Here is an 18323-nt window from a genome sequence, read left to right as displayed (position 1 = left end):
GGGTGTGAATCTGTTGACAAATTCTCTTGCTTTAAAATTCCCTCACCGTGTTCCTCTCCCCGGCATTTGCTTGTGCTCAGAGATCTGACTTCTAACAGATTTTCTCCTCCTGATGTTGTCGGTGCCCTTCTCCCTCCCTGTTCTGGTCCGTCAGACTTCTGCAGCCCCTCCCCTTCGCTCCCAGGTGCGACCTGTGAGAGCTACATTTTAACATTTGCATCTTCATCCCTGACAGGAAGCCTGCTTGTCAACTCCCGTCCTGGGTCTCTACTTGGCTGCTTCTCAGTCCCTCAACCACACTGGATCCTGATTTTCCAGACTCAGGCATGTGGAGTCTTTGCTTCTTAGGAAATGTAGTAACAATCAGCATGGTCCTCAAAATCAAATGAGACCTCCCTTCCAAGACTGCCACCTTGGAGCGAGCAAGAAAATTACCCTGAACGTCTGGGCCTCTTCGCCCACCAGCCCGGCAATGGCTGACAGCGGCAGCACAGGCCCATAAATGAGATCCTTGGGCAGTGAGGTGGGGAACAGCAAATCCGTTTCATTGACGAGAGACCCGTCTTCCAGAGGTAGCTTGACCAACCTGGAGATAAAGGAGACATCGAAACAAATGGAGTAATGAAAACCAATTCTGGGTGGAGGCTCTGCGTATCAACGTGAGATGGGGAAGGTGTTCTGCCACAGAGACACGCGAGAAGGTGAGGGCCAAGAAACAGGTTTCAAAACACCTGCCATAAAGTGACAGGCTATGTGTAGCTAAGAATGAAGTGCATGGGGGATTACTGAGATGATCCCAAGTTACTGTGTGAGGCAGAAACTGTACACTTCAATGTTTGGGGGCTGGGCACACATCTGGGAGCTGAAATAAGCATGCACATATAGCCGGAATCCAGCTGCTACCTCTGCAATGTCTGATGATAAAAATCCATCTTGTAGTTTATCCTATGTCTGTTTTCAGCCCATGATGTATTATCAAAGAGGGTTTGGAGAATTTTTGGCATTAAGTCAGATGCTTCTTGGTTATGGTCTATGGGTAGAGAATGGTCACATAAATAGAGTATGCTGCCTGGATGTGTGACTGAGAGCATCTGGGCCCTGCCGGTCCTCTTAGGTGTCCCTTACTTCATTGGTATATGAAGAAGTCAAGGTTCAGAAACACAGTGGAACATTTGAGGGACTCGCAGGAAGAAAGGGTGTAATAAGTCAGGTGCCTATCCCAATGCAGCTCTGGTGGACAACACCGGCTCTGTTAAGAGACAGTGTGTGACCAATGACTGGAGACAGATTGTTTATTCTCTAGGCCCTTGTGAAAACAACTTTGACGGAGAAAATGTGCTAACCACAACTCTTAGATGCCTCCGGTGTGAACAATTGGCTTTTTTTTCTTTTCCAGTTCTTTTCTGACTCCTGGGATGGTTTTTCAAAAACTGCAGTTTGAAGAGTATATATATCTATATATCTCTCCAGCATCCCTTGGTCTTCACTTAAAATGGTCAACCCCGTGGTACTGTGGGACTCTGAACACTATGCAGCAAACATCCATTGTCAGCTATCACTATTTGGTCCAGGACGTCCTGTGACACATTTCTTTTTAACTGAGTAACTCGCGTGACTCTACTCTGTGGACGCTGGCTCGAATAACATGGCTGACTGTGTACTGCGCTCTGCATGCTTCCTATAGCCAACAAATGCTGATTTTAGAGTCTTTGGTAGAGTACCAAAGAAATGGGAACAAAAGTCACTGGGGTCCTTTCTTAGATAATAGTAACATTTAAAAACATTCACTTGAAGGCCACAGAACAGGTGAGTGACCCTTCTGCAGCTAAACTGTCCCACTCCCTAGATTCTGTTCTAATGACCAGCCCTCCTACCTCATCACCAGCTCTGAGGCCAGGTCCTGCTTCCAAGCATGAGGTACTTCCCAACAGGCCACACCAGTCAGAAGAACAGAGACTCCCTGCTGTAACAAAGGCCAAGCTAACCCCAGAAAGTCAGCTCCCAGCTTGATCAAAGGTCACACCAACTACCAGAAATCCAGGCCACAAAGACTAGAAAGTCAAAGACGAAACAGAAACCAAGGAACAATACACATATCAACAAAGAAAAACTCAGAAAGCAGGACCTAGCTCTATAACGCCCAAACCCAGATGCCTAAATACCAGTATAAGAATGCAATCAACAACAGCCAGGGTAATATGGCACCATCAGACTCCAGCTATCCTACTACAGTAAGGCCTGAATATTCTTGCTCAGCTGAACCACAAAAAAAAAGACCTTAAAAACAACATTATGATAGTGATAGAGGTCCTTAAAGAGAGAAAATAAAAACTCCGTTAAAGAAATTGAGGAAAAGACAACCAAAAACTTGGAGGAAATCAATAAATAAAGAACACCAGGAAGAAAAACAAATGGATGATAGGAAACTATTCAAGACCCGAAAACTGAAATAAAAGCAGAAAAAATAGCCCACAAACTGAGGAGCTTCTGAAAATGGAAAATCCGGGTAAGTGAACAGGAACTACAGACACAAGTGTCACCTACAGAATACAACTCCTTCATCATGAAAGTCTTGGAGGGATCAGGGATACAAAGAACATACCTAAACATAATAAAGACAATTCACAGAAGCCAACAGCCAACATCAAATTAAATGAGAGAAGCCCAAAGCAATTCCACTAAAATCAGGAACAAGATGAGGCCGTCCATTCTCTCCGTATCCATTCAATCGAGTATTTGCAGTTCTCGCTGGAGCAACAAGACAAGTGAAGGAGATCAAGGGGATACAAATCGAAAAGGAAGAAGTCAAAGTATTGCTATTTGCAGATGATATGATAGTATACACAAGTGACCCCGAAAAGTCTACCAGAGAACTCCTATAGCTGAGGAACACCTTCAGTAAAGTGGCTGGCTACAAGATTAACTTAAAAAAAGTAGCCCTCCTATATACAAATGACAAATGAGCTGAGAAAGAAATAAGGGAAACACCACCCTTTATCATAGCCACAAGAATCTGAAATATCTTGGGGTAACTCTAGTTACACTCAAACAAGTGAAAGAACCGTATTATAAAAACTTCAAGTCTTTGAAGAAGGAAATTGAAGAATATATCAGAAAATGGAAAGATCTCCTATGCTCATGGATCAGTAGGGTTCACATAGTAAAAATGGCCATCCTACCAAAAACAATCTACAGATTTAATGCAATTTTCAACAAAATTCTGATGTGGGATGCCCCTCTGTATGCTGTGAATATGTTTTATTACCAATGGTTAATAAAGAAGCTGCTTTGGCCTATAGCAGGACAGAATACAGCTAGGCAGAAAGCCAAACTAAATGCAGGGAGAAAGAAGGCAAAGTCAAGGAGATGCCATCAGCCCCAGAGAAGCAAGATGTAACAAACCACAATCCTTGTGGTTAAATATAGAATAATAGAAATAAGTTAATTTAAGTTGTAAGAGGTAGTTAATGATAAGCCTGAGCTAATAGGCCAAACAGTTTGTAATTAATATTAAGCCTCAGAGTGGTCATTTTAAAAGTGGATATGGGACTGGGCAGGAAAAGAAACCTCCAGTTATACAATTCTTTACAGATCTTAAAAGAACAATACTCAGCTTCAAAAGGAAAGACCAAACAAACAATCAAACAAACCAGAATTGTTAAAACAATCCTATACAACAAAAGAACTGGAGGTATCACTATTCTTGATTTTAAGCTGTACTTCAGAGATATAGTAGTAAAAGCCACATGGTATTGGCATAAAAACAGACACACTGATCAATAGAGTTGAATTGGAGATCCAGACATCAATTCACACACCTATGGACACTTGATTTTTGATTAAGAATCCAGAAATATACAATGCAAAAAAGAAAGCATCTTCAACAAATGGTGCTGGTCTAACTGGATCTTGATATGTAGTGGAATGTAAATAGATCCATAACTACCATCCTGTACAAAACCCAAGTCCAAGGATCAAAGACCTCAATATAGAAACCAGAAACACTGAGTCTGATAGAAGAGGAAGTGGGGAAACAGTTTAGTAGTGTATTATTTGTATTTTAAAAAATAAATCTTGCTTGAAGACCAGAGGCAAATCTAAAGCCACTAGAGTTCAGGTAATGGTAACACACACCTTTAATCCCAGGATTTGGGGAAACAAAGGCAGAACTCTGTTAGTTCAAAGCTACCCTGGGCTACACAAGATCAATGCAGAAACAAATCCAGGTCGTGGTGGCACACACCTTTAATCCTAGTCCTAAGGAGTCATGCCTTTAATCCCAGCACTAGAGGGAATGTAAAACGGGAGGAGAGAGAGGCTTACTGGCTTAGTCTGTGGTCACCCAACCTTGGTAGAGGTAAGACTTCTCTAGTGGCTTGGCTGCTTTGTTTTTCTGGTTTTCAGGTAGAACCCCAATTTCTGTCTCTCGGTTTATATTATCCATGCTACAGAACAACTTTGAAACCATTGACACAGGAGACAACTTTCTGAACAGAACACCAATAACCCAGGAACTAAGATAGACAATTAATAAATGGGACCTCATTAAACTGAAAAGCTTCTGTAAGGCAAAGGACACTGTCTAATAGGACAAAATGGCAGCTCACAGAATGAGAAAAGATTTTCATCAATTCCACATCTGACAGATGCAGAAGGTTAATATCCAAAATATATAAATAATTCAAAAAACTAGACATGAACAAACTAAATAATACAGCTAAAATTGGGGTACATATCTAAACAGAAAATTCTCAACAGAAGAAACTCAAATGGCCAAGAAACACTTAAAGAAATATTTAACATCCTTAGCCATCAGGGAAATATAATCAAAAGGATTTTGAGATTACATCTTACACCTGTCAGAAGGGGTAAAGTCAAAAACACAGGTGACAGCTTATGTTTGAGAGAATGTGGAGCAAGAGGAACATTCTTCCATTGCTGGTGGGAGGGCAAACTTGTAAAGCCACTTTGGAAATCAATATGGTGATTTCTCAGAAAATTGGGAATCAATCTACCCCAAGACCAACTTATACCACTCCTGGGTATATATCCAAAGGAACTCTATCCTGTCACAAGGACACTTGCTCAACTATTTTCACAGCAACTTTATTTGTAATGATTAGGAACTGGAAACAACCTAGAGGACCCTCAGCAGAAGAATGGAAAAAGAAAGTGTGGTACATTTACACAATGGAATATTACTCAGCTGTTAAAAATATGACATCATGAAATTTGCAGGTAAATGGATGGAACTTGAAAAAATCATCCTGAGTGAGGTAACCCAGACCCAGAAAAACAAACATGGTATGTACACATTTATAAGTGGATATTTGCTGTACAGTAGAAGACAATCATGCTATAACTCACAGATCTAGAGAGGCTAAGCAATCAGGAAGGCTTAAGGAGGGCACAAGGATCCCCCTGGAAAGGAGCAATAGAATAGATTTTGTTGGTGGACTGGTGGCAGGTGGGGTTGGGAACAGAAGGGATCAAATGGTGGGGGAGTAAATATTGGGAGAAATACCTGGAATTGGGGCACATTTTGGGGGCAAGTTGGAAACTTAATGGAAAAGAAACTCCATGGAATCTGTAAGTGTAATCCTAGCAAAGACTCCTAGTAATGGGGGACACAGATCTGAACCAGCCATCTTCTGTAACCATGTAAGGCCTCAAGTGGAGGGACTAGACCACCAATCCAACCCTAAAATCTTCTACCTACTGATATGGGATTCCCCTCTGTTTGCTGTGAATATGTTTTATTATCATTGGTTAATAAAGAAGCTACTTTGACCTATGGAAGGGCAGAATATTGGTAGGTGAGAAAACTAAACTGAATGCAGGGAGAAAGAAAGCAGAGTCAGGGCCATATAGCTGCTCTAGAAGAGACGTGAGGTAACAAACCATGAACTTCATGGTAAAATATAAAATAATAGAAATGGGTTAATTTCAGATGTAAGAGCTAGTTAGTAATATGCCTGAGCCATTGGCCAAACAGCGCTGTAATTAATATAGGTTTTGTATGATTATTCAGGTCTGGGTGTCTGGGAAATGAAAATGCAGCCTCCATTTACAACCTACAGCTTGTCTTGTCTGCAGGGTGTTCTGGGACTATAGTCCAACAGAGTCCTCATCAAAGAGAACAGAGAAACTTCATCTAGCAACCAATGGGAACAGATGCAATGTTCCACAGCCAAGCATTAGGCAAAGCTCAGGGAATCCTGCGAGGAGGAGAAGGGAGGATTGAAGGAACAAGAGGGGTCAAGGACACCAAAAGAATATGGTTCACAGAATCAATTAACCAGGACTCACGGGGGCTCACAGAGATCAGAAAGCCTGTAGGGGTCTGACCTAGGTCCCTGCATATATGTTATGACTGAGTAGCTTGGTGTTCTTGTGGGACTCCTAACAGTGGGAGCAGGGGCAGACGCTGACTCTTTTGCCTACTCATGGGACCCTTTTCCTCCTGCTTTGTTGCCTCTTGAAGACTTGGTTTGATAGTATGTAGTTGGCATTATAGTGACGTATTATGCCGTGCTTGGTTGATGTCCCTGGGAGGCCTGCTCTTTTCTGAGGGGAGACAGAGGGAGGTTGGATCTGGGGAGAGGAATGCTAGGGAGAGGCTGGAGGAAGTGAGAGGGGGCAAACTGTGATAGGGATATAATATATGAGAGAGAAATTTAAAATGTATTAATTTGAATAAATCAAATTTTGCAAAATTAAACATGCTGGAAAAAAACTCTTAGTGGACTTGGAAAGTCAAAGAGAATCTGAAGTGTGAGCAGCCACTCCAAGCTTATTACAGATACTGAGTACTGTTATAATTTATAATACACTGTGTGTGTGTGTGTGTGTGTGTGTGTGTGTCCATGGTTGTGAGTATTGTTTGAAGCCACTTAATTCATCAAAGAGGCCCAATGATGTCTGTGAACGCAAATGAAGACCACGTGGTTGTGAAACAGCACGGGCCCCCACCTCATCTTGAAGTGATGATCCTGGTTACTTCTCTCAATGGTCCACACACTCACTATGCTTGAACTTGACAAACACATTTGATGCCAGTTCATGGGGTTGAAGGACATCTGGCTCACGTCCATTCCAGGATGTGACTTCTTGCACAAGATGACATTGGATTCCCAGTTCCTTAGAGGGAAGCAGCATTTGAGGAAAAATTAGTTTCTTTTAATTTTATGTTTGGGAAAATTCTTATTATGAGACAACTTACATCAACTGAAGCATAATTTGTGATACAGTTTATATAGCCTATGACACAAACCAAAATTTTTAAAATGACTATATTTAAATGAATCCTCTAAGAAATAAAATACTATGTATGTCTAATATTGCATGATTGTACCACGGTCCTTACTGATGACAACAGATCATTTACTGGTATTTTAAAAATCTTTTTAAAATCAAGCACTTGATTTGCACAATTGAGAAAATAGCCTCAAATCCTGCCAGCTAGGTCCTTTGCTAGAGCGGTAGAAAACAGAAACACACCAAAATGTGGAGTTTGCTTCACCCTCGGGGCAAGCAGAGCAGGGATTAGAAAGCAGGAGTAGCAAAGACTACTGAGGTATACAGTGCTAGCAGATTTCTGTAACATGTTGGGCCTGCTTGTTTGTGTTTTCTGTCCCTGCCTGGTATCCCACAGCCAGCAGGCCCCAGAGAAAATCAACCACACAAGAGATCTCTATAAGTTATAAAGCTGTTTGGCCCATTAGGTCAGGCTTCTTACTGGCTAACTCTCACATCTTGATTAACCCATTTTTCTGATCTATTTTCTGATCTATTTGGCTCAGTACCTTTTTTAGTGGGGCAGCTCACATCCTGCGGCTTCGGTGATCTGGGCAGGAGTGGGAGGAATCGACTTCCTCCTCCCCAGAATTCTCCTGCTCTCCTTGCATCATTTCCACTTTCTGTCTGGTTTTCCCACCTACACCTCCTGCCTGGCCAATCAGCGTTTATTTAAAACATGATTGACAGAATACAGATAATTCTCCCCCACCAGATTTCCAAACCATGAAGCTGCATGAAAGCAGACAGAACAGAAGGAACTATGTCGTCATATTTCTTTTGTATTTTAATAAATCTTGCCTTGAAGATCAGAGAGTAAACAGCTACACTGTTCAGTCATACAGACCAGGCAGTGGTGGCACACACTTTAATCCCAGTAGCCACACTAGTTAGCCATAGAGACCGGGTGGTGGTGGTGCATGCCTTTAATCCCAGCACTAGAGAGGACTATAGGACAGGAGGAGACACCTCTCACACACAGTCTCATCCTGTGATTCCTGGAGGCAGTATCACCATTTCAGTCTGAGGTAGAGGTAAGAGCCAGTGGCTGGCTGTTTTGCTTTTTTGATCTTCAGGTTGAACCCCAGTATCTGTGTCTGGGTTTTTATTATTTGTGCTACAGGACTATATGGCCCCTGTGTAGGAAGTGTGTAGAAAAAGCAAATGACTCCTGAGTGACATAAACATAGCAGAGGCTGATTACAGTGAGGGCCGAGGGTGGGTTAAAAGTATATATGGCAAGGAATAGTGACAAGGCTTTGGGAGGAACAAGGAAACTGAGGGTAAGGGGTTTATTTGTCCTGATTATGGTGATAACTTCAAGAGTGCTTGCACAAGCCCACATATAAACTGTATACTTTATATGTGAATAGTACAGTGCACACCATCAGTTACATCTCAGTAAAGCTGGAGAGAGAGAGAGAGAGAGAGAGAGAGAGAGAGAGAGAGAGAGAGAGACGCTAAAATCAAACTCAGGGTACGAATCATGACTGAAAACATTCTACCAGTGAATTACATCACCAATCTTCAATTGTGTGAGCCCTCCCTTCCTCTTCCTCTTTTCTCCTCCCCCATCTCTTTCTTTCTCATCCCTCTCAAAGGTTTTATACTCTAGAGCAGGAGCCCAGGCTGGCCCCAAACTGTGTAGCCAAGGTTAGCCTCCTATCTCACCCTCTCAGGTGCTGGAATGACAGATGCACACTAACTCATGAGGCTGCTTTCGGTGGCTCAGCAGTTCCAAACACTGGATGCTCCTTCAGGGGATCTAGGTTCGATTCTCAGAACCCCCCCCCCCACAAAAATACCCACTAAGGTAAACTAGTAAAGGAAAATAAAATGGCGCGTGAGTTCAATTTGACTCCCTGAAGTGGGAATCTTAGATGTTTTAGGTAGACATGCTCATGTACAAAGCTGGCCTTAATCATCCCAGGAACATTTGCCCTTCTCATTAAACAAAACAAAACAAACAAAAAACCAAATCCCAACTCCCTGGAGAGCTTTCTGTCATAGATGGCAGAGAATGTATCTACAAAGTTGGCTACATGAAAAGGCCCAGCACATCACTGCTGCACCTAACCTACAGGTTTCTCTGCCCAGCTGGTCAACGTGGTGGAATGTTCCACCCTGAACATACCTCGCTAGTAACACCACGAACTGCTAACTTTAAGATGATCTCGAGTACACAGACTATCCTAATTTCAATACAGGCAGAAAACATGCTAATAACTCAGAAAAACCACTTGCTTTAGGGAAAGATGAAACTTATATACCTTGAGTCATTGCTTCACCTGGTTAAGGAAATACTGCATGAGGAGGTTTGAAAGAAAATGACTCCCAGCTGGTGTCAGCTCAGCGACATTCCTGACCAGCAAGGGGCCCTGACTTCTAGCAGAGGGCCATCAGAGGGGTGAGTTCGCGGCAGGGGCCCGGTGAGGAGGAGCTCGGACTTTCCCCGACCCCATAGACTCACAGGTCACCCTGCAGTGCTGGCTCCATCCCGCTAAGCTCTCCCGCCTGCCATCCTAGCTTCCATCCAGGTACAAATTCCTATATTTCTCCCTTCCCCCGGGGGCCATAAAATTTCCCCAGCTCAGCTGCCTTGCGCGCTGGGCCTGGGCTGTAGGCGCATCCTGGAAGGAGGGAGTGCCTGTGTTTCAATAGCCTGCCTGAGGAAAGGTGGGCATTCTGTCAGTGAAGTCCCTGCCCAACAAGGGAACCTGACCCGGTACCAGAAGATCCAATAGAGAGCATTTGAAGGAAGAGATGGGCAGATGCCAAGGCAAGACCTTGTCCAACAATCTGAAAAACAACATGAAAACACCAGATCCCAACGACCCTACAATAGAAGGACTTGAACACCTTAATCCAGAAGAAGTGGAGAAAAGTGCCATTATGAAAGCAATAGAGTCCCTTAAACAGAATATGAATAACTCCCTTAAAGAATTGGATGAGAAGTATAACAAAAAGTTTGAAGAAATGAGTAAAGAAATGGATGAGAAGTATAACAAAAAGTTTGAAGAAATAAGTAAATCCGTGAATGATACCCTGAGAAACCAAGAAAAAACAATCAAACAGGTAAAGGTAACAGTTCAAGAATTGAAAACTGAAATGGAGGCAATGAAGAAAACACAAACCGAGAACCGGCTGGATATGGAAAACCTAGGTAAACAAACGGAGACTACAGAATCACGCATAACCAATAGAATACAAGAGATAGAAGAACGAATCTCAGATTCTGAAGATACCATAGAGAAAATAAATGCTCTGGTCAAAGAAAATGGCAAATCCAACAAATTCTCTTCACAAAACATTCAAGAAATCTGGGACAACACACAAAAAACCAAATCAAAGAATAATAGGGATTGAAGAAGGAGAAGAACTGCAGATCAAAGGCCCAGAAAATATATTCAACAAAATTATAGAAGAAAACTTTCCCAACCTAAAGAATGATATTCCTATGAAGGTTCAAGAAGCATACAGAACACCAAATAGGCTGGATCAAAAAAAATCCCCTCGCCGTATAATAATCAAAACACAAAACATACAGATTAAAGAAAGAATATTAAGAGCTGCAAAGGAAAAAGGTCAAGTAACTTATAAAGGTAAACCTATCATGCTTACACCGGACTTCTCTATGGAAACCATGAAACCCAGAAGATCCTGGATAGAGGTACTGCAGAAACTAAGAGACCATGGATGCAAACCCAGACTACTACACCCAGCCAAGCTATCATTCACTATCAACGGAGAAAACAAATATTCCAGGATAAAAATAAATTTAAACAATTCGTAGTCACAAATCCAGTCTTACAGAAAGTAATAGAAGGAAAATCGCAACCCAAGGAAGCCAACATTGCCATCACTGCCTACAATAACCCAGACATCTAGCTATTGTTCACTATCAATGGAGAAAACAAAATATTCCAGGATAAAAATAATAACCGGAATCAACAACCACTGGTCATTAATATCACTTAATATTAATGGACTCAACTCACCTATAAAAAGGCACAGACTAAGAGATTGGATACGAAAAGAGGACCCAACATTCTGCTGTTTACAAGAAACACACCTCAACCACAAAGATAGACATCTACTCAGAGTAAAGGGTTGGGAAAATGTTTTCCAAGCAAATGGACCTAAGAAACAAGCGGGTATGGCCATTCTAATTTCCAACAAAATTGACTTCAAACTAAAATCAATCAGAAGAGATGGAGATGGACATTTCATACTTATAACAGGAACAATTCATCAGGAGGAAGTCTCAATCCTGAATATCTATGCTTCTAATATAAAAGCACCCACTTATGTAAAAGAAAAACTTTTAGAACTCAAGGCAGTCATCAAACCACACACACTAATAGTAGGAGACTTCAACACACCTCTCTCACCAATGAACAGGTCAATCAAACAGAAACTCAACAGAGAAATAAGAGAATTACTAGAGGTAATGAATCAAATGGACTTAACAGATATCTATAGAACATTCCACCCAAATAGGAAAGAATATACCTTCTTCTCTGCAGCTCATGGAACTTTCTCAAAAATTGACCACATACTCGGTAACAAAGCAAACTTCCACAGATACAAAAAAAATATTAGTAACCACCTGTGTCTTGTCGGATCACCATGGAATAAAGTTAGAATTCAATAACAATTCTAACACCAGAAAGCTGACAAACGCGTGGAAGTTGAACAGTCAACTACTGAATCATCCCTGGGTCAAGGAAGAAATAAAGAAAGAAATTAAAGTCTTCCTTGAATTTAATGAAAATAAAGACACAACATACTCAAACCTATGGGACACTATGAAAGCAGTGCTAAGAGGAAAGTTCATAGCACTAAGTGCCCAATTAAAGAAAGCGGAGAAAGCACATATTGGAGACTTAACAGCACACCTGAAAGCTCTGGAAAAAAACAAACAGACTCTCCCAGGAGGAGTAGAAGATTGGAAATAATCAAACTGAGGGCTGAAATCAACAAAATAGAAACACAGAAAACAATCCAAAAAATCAACGAAACAAAAAGTTGGTTCTTGGAGAAAATCAACAAGATTGACAAACCCCTAGCCAAACTAATCAAATGGCAGAGAGAGAACACTCAAATTAATAAGATCAGAAATGAAAAGGGGGACATAACAACAGACACAGAGGAAATTCAGAGAATCATTAGATCTTACTACGAAAGTTTATATGCCACAAAGTTGGAAAATGTACAAGAAATGGATTGGTTTTTAGATAAATACAATTTACCAAAGTTAAATCAAGACCAGGTGAACAATCTAAATAGACCTGTTAGTCGCGAAGAATTAGAAGCTGTTATCAAAAACCTCCCGACCAAAAAAAACCCCAGGGCCAGATGGTTTCAATGCAGAATTCTATCAGAACTTCCAAGAAGAGCTGATACCTATACTCCTTAAGGTATTTCACAATATAGAAACGGAAGAGTCATTGCCAAACTCTTTTTATGAAGCTACAGTTACCCTGATACCAAAACCACATAAAGACACAACCAAGAAAGAGAATTACAGGCCAATTTCACTCATGAACATCGACGCAAAAATTCTCAACAAAATCCTGGCAAACCGAATCCAAGAATACATTAGAAAAATTATCCATTATGATCAAGTAGGCTTCATTCCAGAGATGCAGGGCTGGTTCAGCATATGCAAGTCTATCAATGTAATCCATCATATAAATAAACTGAAAGAAAAAAACCCATATGATCATCTCATTAGATGCTGAAAAAGCATTTGACAAAATTCAACATCCCTTTATGATAAAGGTGTTGAAGAGATTGGGGATACAAGGATCATACCTAAATATAATAAAAGCTATTTACAGCAAGCCGACAGCTAACATCAAACTGAACGGAGAGAAACTCAAAGCCATTCCATTGAAATCAGGAACAAGACAAGGCTGTCCACTCTCCCCATACCTCTTCAATATAGTGCTTGAAGTTCTAGCAATAACAATACGACAACATAAGAGGATCAAGGGGATTCGAATTGGAAAGGAAGAAGTTAAACTCTCGATATTTGCAGATGATATGATAGTATACATGAGCGACCCCAAAAACTCTACCAAAGAACTCCTACAGCTGATAAACACCTTTAGTAATGTGGCAGGATACAAGATCAACTCCAAAAAATCCGTTGTCCTCCTATACACAAAGGATAAAGAAGCAGGGAGGGAAATCAGAGAAACTTCACCTTTCACAATAGCCACAAATAGCATAAAATATCTTGGGATAACTCTGACCAAGGAAGTGAAAGACTTATTTGACAAGAACTTTAAGTCTTTGAAGAAAGAAATTGAGGAGGATACCAGAAAATGGAAATATCTCCCTTGCTCTTGGATTGGGAGGATCAACATAGTAAAAATGGCAATTCTACCAAGAGCAATCTATAGATTCAATGCAATCCCCATCAAAATCCCATCAAACTTCTTCACAGACCTTGAGAGAATAATAATTAATTTTATATGGAAAAACAAAAAACCCAGGATAGCCAAAACAATCTTATATAATAAAGGAACTTCTGGAGGTATAACCATCCCTGACTTCAAACTCTTACACAGCTACAGTATTGAAAACAGCTTGGTACTGGCATAAGAACAGAGAAGTCGACCTATGGAATCAAACAGAAGACCCAGATATTAACCCACAAACCTATGAACACTTGATTTTCGACAAGGGGGCTAAAGGTATGCAATGGAAGAAGGAAAGCATCTTTAACAAATGGTGCTGGCATAACTGAATGTCAACCTGTAGAAGAATGAAAGTAGATCCATATCTATCACCATGCACAAAAATCAAGTCCAAATGGATTAAAGACCTCAACATTAATCTGACCACTTTGAACCAGATAGAAGAGAAAGTGGGAAGTAGTCTACAAGACATAGGCACAGGAGACCACTTCCTAGGTAGAACCCCAGTAGCACAGACAATAAGAGAATCAATGAATAAATGGGACCTCCTGAAACTGAGAAGCTTCTGTAAAGAAAGGACACCGTCAGTAAGACAAAAAGGCTACCTTCTGACTGGGAGAAGATCTTCACCAACTCCTCATTAGATAAAGGCCTGATCTCCAAAATATACAAAGAACTCAAGAAACTAGACACTAAAACTCTAATTAACCCAATTAAAAAATGGGGTGCTGATCTGAACAGAGAATTCTCAACAGAAGAACTTCGAATGGCCAAAAGACACTTAAGGTCATGCTCAACATCCTTAGCGACCAGGGAAATGCAAATCAAAGCAACTATGAGATACCATTTTACACCGGTCAGATTAGCTAAAGTCAAAAACACCAATGATAGCCTATGCTGGAGAGGATGCGGAGAGAGGGGAACTCTCATCCATTGTTGGTGGGAATGCAAACTTGTGCAGCCACTGTGGAAATCAGTGTGGCGGTTTCTCAGGAAACTGGGAGTCAACCTCCCTCAAGACCCAGCAATTCCACTCTTGGGAATATACCCAAGAGATGCCCTATCATACCACAAAAGCATTTGTTCAACTATGTTCATAGCAGCACTATTTGTAATAGCCAGAACCTGGAAACAACCTAGGTGCCCCTCAATAGAAGAATGGTTAAAGAAGGTGTGGAACATATATACATTAGAGTTTTACTCAGCGGTAAAAAACAATGACATCTTGAATTTTGCATGCAAATGGATGGACATAGAAAACGCTTTACTGAGTGAGGTAATCCAGACCAAAAAAGAGGAATAGGGTATGTATTCACTCATAAGTGGATTCTAGCCATAATTAAAGGTCTTTGAGCCTATTATTCGTGATCCTAGAGAAGCTAAATAAGAAGGTGAACCTGAAGAAAATCATGTAGTTATCCTCCTGGAGATTGGAAATAGACAAGAGTGCCAGGTAACCTCGGGTGCATGGATGGGGGAGGTTGTTGGAAGGGGAGAGGGTTAGAGAGAAGGTAGTAGGGGAGGAATGGGGAAAGCTCGGGGGACTGGGATGCGGGGGAGGGAGGAAGGATGGATATGAGATCAGGGAAAAATATATCTCAACTAAGGGAGTCATTTTAGGGTTTACAAGAGACTTGATTATAAATGGGATCCCAGGTCCAAGGAGAGATCCCCAGATTGTTCTCTGGACAGAGGAGAGGGTGCCTGAACTGGCCTTGGCCCATAACCATACTGATGAATATTTTGCTTATCACCATAGAACCTTCATCTGGTGATGGATGGAGATAGAGACAGAGACCCACATTGGAACACTGGACATAACTCCCTAGGTCCAAACAAGAAGCAGAAGGAAAGAGAATGTGAGCAAACAAGGCAAGACCAGAGGGAACCTTCATCCGAAGATGGATGGCGATACAGACGGCGACCCACATTGGAGCACCGGACTGAGCCCCGCAAGGTCCAAATGAGGAGCAGAAGGAGAAAGAACATGAAAAAGGAAATCAGGACCGCGAGGGGTGCGATCACTCACTGATACAAGGGAACTGATCTAATGAGAGTTCACCAAGGCCAGTTGGACTGGGACTGAACGAGCACATGATCCAACCACATTCTCTGAATGTGGCTGGCCCGGAGTCTTTCTGAAAAGCCATTGATAATGACACTGGGACTTGTTTCCTCTGCATATACTGGGTTTTTGGGATCCAGTCTGTTTGGATACTCACCTTCCTGGACCTGGAGGGAGGGGGGAAGAACTCGAATTTCCCACAGGGCAGGAAACCCTGACTGCTCTTAGGGATGGAGAGGGAGGAGGAGAGGGAGTTGGGGGAGTGGGAGGGTGTTGGGAGGAGGGGCAGAAATGGAAACTTTCATAATTTAATAAACTTTGAAAAAAAAAAGAAAATGGCTCCCAAAGGGAGTGGCACTATTAGGGGGTGTGGCCTTGTTGGAGTAGGTGTGGTCTTGTTGGAGGAAGTGTGTCACTGTGGGGATGGGCTTAGATGTCTCTTTTCTCAAGCTTCACTCAGCATGACAGTAGACTTCCTGTGGCCTTCTGATCAAGATGTAGTCAGCACCACGTTTGCCTGCATGCCACCATGCTCCCTGTCATGATAATAATGGACTGAACCTCTGAAACTGCAAGCTACCACCTCAATTAAATATTTTCTTTGCAAGAGTTGCCATGGTCATGGTGTCTCTTTGTAGCAATAAAAAGCTGTAAGACACTGCACATGTCAGTACATAGGGAAAGATGGCAATTCAGTTCTAAGACCCTGCACATGTCAGTACTAGGGAAAGATGGCAATTCAGCTGTCACAATTTTTATCCTGACAAATTTCATACCTGAGTATAAAGATGACATTAAATCATGTGACTAGGATGTTCATTCTTCCCAGCTTCCCTTGTCTGGGAGTTTCGTGAGTTTCCCCTTTGGCTCCAGTGAAACTGGGGGTCGATGGCAGTGTGGGGTACTGACTTACCAGAGGGCCAGCTCAAACTCGGGAAGAGACGAGTAACTGGCCAGGTAGGTGCCGCAGTAACTGAAGCAAAGCAAAGTGTAGTCCAGGAGGACGTTGCCTAAAATACAAAACCCATGACAAGAACTTGACTGTCACATCCAGATGAACTCACAGCCTCACAGAAAGTGTTCCGTTCCCAGTGATTTGCATATTTGTACTTTGTCACGAAGTGAGTGGCCTCCTGGCCACCTAAGATTGCAAACAGAAAGCTCAGGGCAAAGTTAGGAACCCTTTTCAACACTTTTGTTGGTGATGGCTTTGTCTTGTTTTCTTTCAAACAGGATCTTCTATGTTGTTGAAATTAGCTTCAAATTCATAATGCCCCTGCCTCCGTCTTCCAAGTGTGAGGATAATATACACTTATTCTACCGCATCCAGTAAAATCCATTTTTATTAAGACCATTAGGTCACTCACTGTCTTTAGACTTTGGTGTAGTACTGAGCAAACTACACCATAGTGTCCCAGCCTGATGTGAAATGAATGACCCTAATGTCTCATAAATGTGAGACATTGGGATTAAAACAGTTATGCAAGCTTCAAATGTTTTAGGAGGTTTTAATAATTCTAGCTAACATTTTAAATAGGTGTTATAAATAAGGATTTATAATCCTTAGACCATATCTGGCCCTCAACTCAGTTTCTTCCAGTTCTTAGAACAACTTTATATGTCTAGATGCAGAAAGGCAACTACAAATGAGATGTTTACAAGGGTCTCTTGGGGAGGCTGAATGAGGAACAGGCTCATCTCTGTTTCTAGGACAGGGCTGATTTTCTCTTCACTGGTTCGTCTTTAGTGCAGTTGCACAGGCCCAAGGTCAGCCTTAATATTAGCACCTGATTTCTTGTTCTGAGCATTCTAACGACTGTTTCCATTTTTATACTTACCGAGTGTGTGTGTGTGTGTGTGTGTGTGTGTATGTGTGTATCTGTGTGTGTGCGTATGTGTATGTGTGTGTCTGTGTGTGTAGGGTGTGACATGTGTGCAGATGTTTGCAGAGCCCAGAAGAGGCTGCCAGACCTCCTTTAGTTGGAGTTACAGGTAAACTTGTGACTGTTGGGATCAACTTTGCTCCTTTGCAGGAGCAACAAGTGTTCTTAACTGCTGAACCATCCCATCTATCTATCCAGCTCATACTTCTCATGTTAAACTGACTGTAGTATCCTTAGAGTGTGACTTTGTCATTAAAGTTACTAAACATGGCCTTATCAACAACAACAACAACAACAACAACAACAAAAAGGTATTTATTGAGTATGTAATGAAAAAAAAAACATTCTGTGGGATGAGAACTTAACACAAATAATACATATTCTTTCTTTAGTTTTCCTATAATCAACATTTAATATCAAGTAAGTTCTGTTACACAATATAAATATTATTATACATTCAAAAATTTAAATATATGATATTTTGAATATAATTTTTTAAAGTATAGAGAGAAAAAATATGTACCTTTGTGACCCTAACATCAAGTTTGGTAAATTTCTTTCTGCTCTTGTTTTCTTTCAGACAGTCTCATGTAGCCCAGGATAGCCTTAGATTCACTATGTAACTGAGGCTGACCTTGACTCCAAATCCTC

The 18323-nt window shown here is 41.4% G+C and overlaps 1 long non-coding RNA gene across 1 annotated transcript; it reads right to left on the bottom strand.

Annotated features, from left to right (window-relative positions):
- Positions 1 to 250: 250 nt before the first annotated feature.
- On the bottom strand, positions 251 to 16787 carry LOC148121297 (uncharacterized). Its single transcript, XR_015738243.1, has 3 exons — positions 16703 to 16787; positions 6973 to 7140; positions 251 to 586 (listed from the first exon to the last, which is right to left on the bottom strand). It is a non-coding gene; the product is annotated as an uncharacterized LOC148121297 (long non-coding RNA).
- Positions 16788 to 18323: the final 1536 nt, after the last annotated feature.

This window comes from Myodes glareolus, chromosome 7 (genome assembly GCF_982192425.1).
Source record: "Myodes glareolus chromosome 7, mMyoGla1.1, whole genome shotgun sequence".
Lineage (NCBI taxonomy): Eukaryota > Metazoa > Chordata > Mammalia > Rodentia > Cricetidae > Myodes > Myodes glareolus.
Note: the sequence above shows the minus strand (reverse complement) of the source record. Positions and strands in the feature narration are given on the sequence as shown.